Below are 3,167 nucleotides of genomic sequence, written 5' to 3' on the forward strand. Positions count from 1 at the left end.
GTTCTCAATATTAGTAGCAATTTTTGCTTTTTGTTATCATGTATTTGTCAGATATTTCTGGAATACACAGCTGTTAACTGCAAAACTATTCTTTTAAGTGTCAACCTTCAATCATTCAGCTCTTTCATTTCTATTTTTTTCCCCTAGCAGCTGTTCTGTTGATTGTCTAGAAAATTGTCCCTTCTATGTTTAAAATTAAAACAGGAAGTGCAAAATAAAAAGGTCATATGTGAAAAAGGATGGTAAAATCCTAAGAACACAAGGGCTGAGCACCAAGAAATTGAAATGCATATGCCCCGTAAACACCCCCACATGCACACATTTGGAATGCAAAAACACACACTTAATGTCGGCCTTATTGAAACAAGTCAGGAGAAATATCAAATATGTTAAGTGCACACTAGGTGTTTATTACTTTGCTAAATGCTAAAACAAACTTTCAGGAAGTAGATAAGTTGTTACTGCCCTCATTTTACAGTTGAGGAAACTGAAGCTCAGGGAAGTTAAATGACCTAATCAAGAGCCTACAGCCAGGAAATTGCATAGATGAGGTTGGAACTGAGTTTTGTCTTGATTTCAAAAAGCTTGTGTTCTCTTCTCTTTTTATCGCCTTTTCTCCTGATCTATTTCAGACATACAAAAACTGTACAGAGGAAAAGGAAAATGTAGGTACCCATTTGTCAATTTAAGGAAGAGAAAATTATAAATAAGTTGGACCCCTAATTATATTTGCCAGTCTCATTTTGCCTCTTTTCCTCCTGAATTTGTATTTTTCATTCCCATTTATATCTTTACATGTTTACTACATATATATGTCTCTAAGCAGTATTTAGTGTTATTTGACACTAATGCTAATTTTTTACTCATCTTCATAGACACATATGTGTAGGTGTATACACCTACACATATGTGTCTATTTAAATACATATGTGTATGTTTATATACCGATATATGTGTATAAATATATGTATATCTGTATATATATGATGAGATACATGTATATGCATATACTCTATACTTGATGATGTTCAGAAAAATTCATCTGAATGATCTGAGCAAGGATTGGTGTGACTTTATCAAAAGCCTTTTTGATATCAGTGAAGATGATCATATGATACTTCTTAAATTTTATAATGTTATGGGTTTTATTCACTGCTTTTCTAATATTCAACCATCTTTGATTTTATGAAATCTCTCTATTATGGTGCTGATATATTATTTTAAAATCTGCTTTTGGATTTTAATTGCTAAATTTGAGTGATTGGTTTTTAATTCAATTTATTTAAACTAAGAAAATATTCACCCATTTCTCCCATTTCCCACCCTCCATCTCTGGCAAACATCAATCTGTTCTCTAGATCTATGAGCTTGGTGTTTGTTTGTTTGTTTGTTTAAACTTCCATGTATAAGAGAGACTATATGGTATTTGTCTTTCTTTGATTTATTTCACTTAGCATAATGACTTTCGGGTCCACCCATGTTGTCACAAATGGCAAGATTTCGTTCTTTTTGATGGCTGAATAATATCGTATAGATATACTACAACTTCTTTATCCATCCATGGATGAACACTTAGGTTGTTTCCGCATTTTGGCCATGATAAGTAATGCTGCAATGGACACAGAGGTGTAATATGCAAAAAACATACTGTTTTGATCTTTTCTTCCCCCTCACTGCCTTTGGTCAGATTTCTATTCAGAATTAGGTGTCCAAGATGATTAGACATTTATGGAACAAACATTTAAGTTTACGCAGCAGTTGTCTTTTCTTCTGTGGCGGGTTTCTTTTCTGCAGGCTTCTCTTCTTGGTAGCTGCATTTTTTCCCACCAGAGGCTTCTGCTCCTTCATGCCAACAGCCTCCTTTCCTGTCTTCCCTATCACAGGCTTCTTGCCTGGAACCCTTCTCATCTGAGTTGGCTTCCAGTGCTGCTGCTGCCTTATCCATCTGGAGTTTGTATTTCTTGCTCCAGGAAAGAATGGTTATTCCGGCTCCTGGTCTTGGCATATGGGTTTAGCTTCCACACAATTCTTGGGGTTTTGTGTGGATTCCACTTTAGGACTCTACCATGAACCCTCTTGTGTGGTGCTCAGAGGGCTCTTTGGATCTCTGAGCTTTTCCACAGATCATCTCACCTGCGGGTAGCACTTTTGGTCCAAAGGCAGAAACGTTCCACATGCTCTCCAGGGGGCAAGTTTCCAGATGTTCGGTTTGCTTACATTAAGGAGAGTCATTCCAAGGATGTTTCTGAAGGCCTTCACGGTACTGTTGTCCTCATTATAAAGGACAGAGGGTCTCCTGTGCTGTATAGGACACATTTAGCCCTTGCCAGCTCTCATTTGCTGAGAGGCATAGACCTTCTTGATAACATTCCAGGCGTTAAGTTTCCGAAGAAGCAAATCAGGCTCCTTGGCTTTCTTGTAGCTTTGAGTTTTATCTCTGACCACCAAAGCAAGTTCAGGCATTTTCTCAATTTGCTGACCTTTAGACATGCCCAGCGCTGGTAAGGCCGAAGGCGGCCCCAGGCGGAGCACGCGGCTATCGCTTCTGTGTTGTGTTCACTATGCAGTGCCTATGGTGTCGGGTCTTGGTCAGTGCAAACACGCAGCCCCTTGACACATATTTTCAAAACCACCCTGGCAAGAACTGTGAGTCTCACTGCCTCGAACTCTAAAAATCTGAGCCCCAAGACTCAGGATTGGTTTGCTGACATGCTAATTCACTGATAGCACAGTGAATTCACTGTTAGTCTATTGTCGTGCTAATTCACTGATAGTCTATTGTTTTTGCACAAGTTGGTGTGAACAAAGTTCACAATACCTGGTCAATTGGGAGTCTTGAACACAGCAGGCAAAGTGACATTTTTGCCAGAAGATTCCCTCTTTTTGAAGTACACTGATACCAGTGGGCAGGCACTTGCCATGGCAGGGAGAGAAAGCCATGCTCCTCTCAAGCTCACTGGCTCCCAGAGGAAAAACTATTTTGATCTCTTGATTTTTTTTTTTTTCCAGACTAATGTTCTTGTTTTATTTAGATGAATATCCAGAAGTGGAATTGCTGATCACATGTTTTGAGGAACCTCCATATTGTTTTCCACAGTGGCTGAACCAGTTTGCATTCCCACCAACAGTGCATTAAGGCTTCCCTTTTCTCCATATCCTCACCAATT

General features: G+C 38.8%; 1 pseudogene; it reads right to left on the minus strand.

The window, feature by feature from the left end:
• Positions 1 to 1,747: 1,747 nt before the first annotated feature.
• On the minus strand, positions 1,748 to 2,945 carry LOC116858865 (annotated as a pseudogene).
• Between the last annotated feature and the right edge of the window lie 222 nt (positions 2,946 to 3,167).

This window comes from Lontra canadensis, unplaced genomic scaffold (assembly GCF_010015895.1).
Source record: "Lontra canadensis isolate GAN:19392208 unplaced genomic scaffold, GSC_riverotter_1.0 scaffold4, whole genome shotgun sequence".
Taxonomy (NCBI): domain Eukaryota; kingdom Metazoa; phylum Chordata; class Mammalia; order Carnivora; family Mustelidae; genus Lontra; species Lontra canadensis.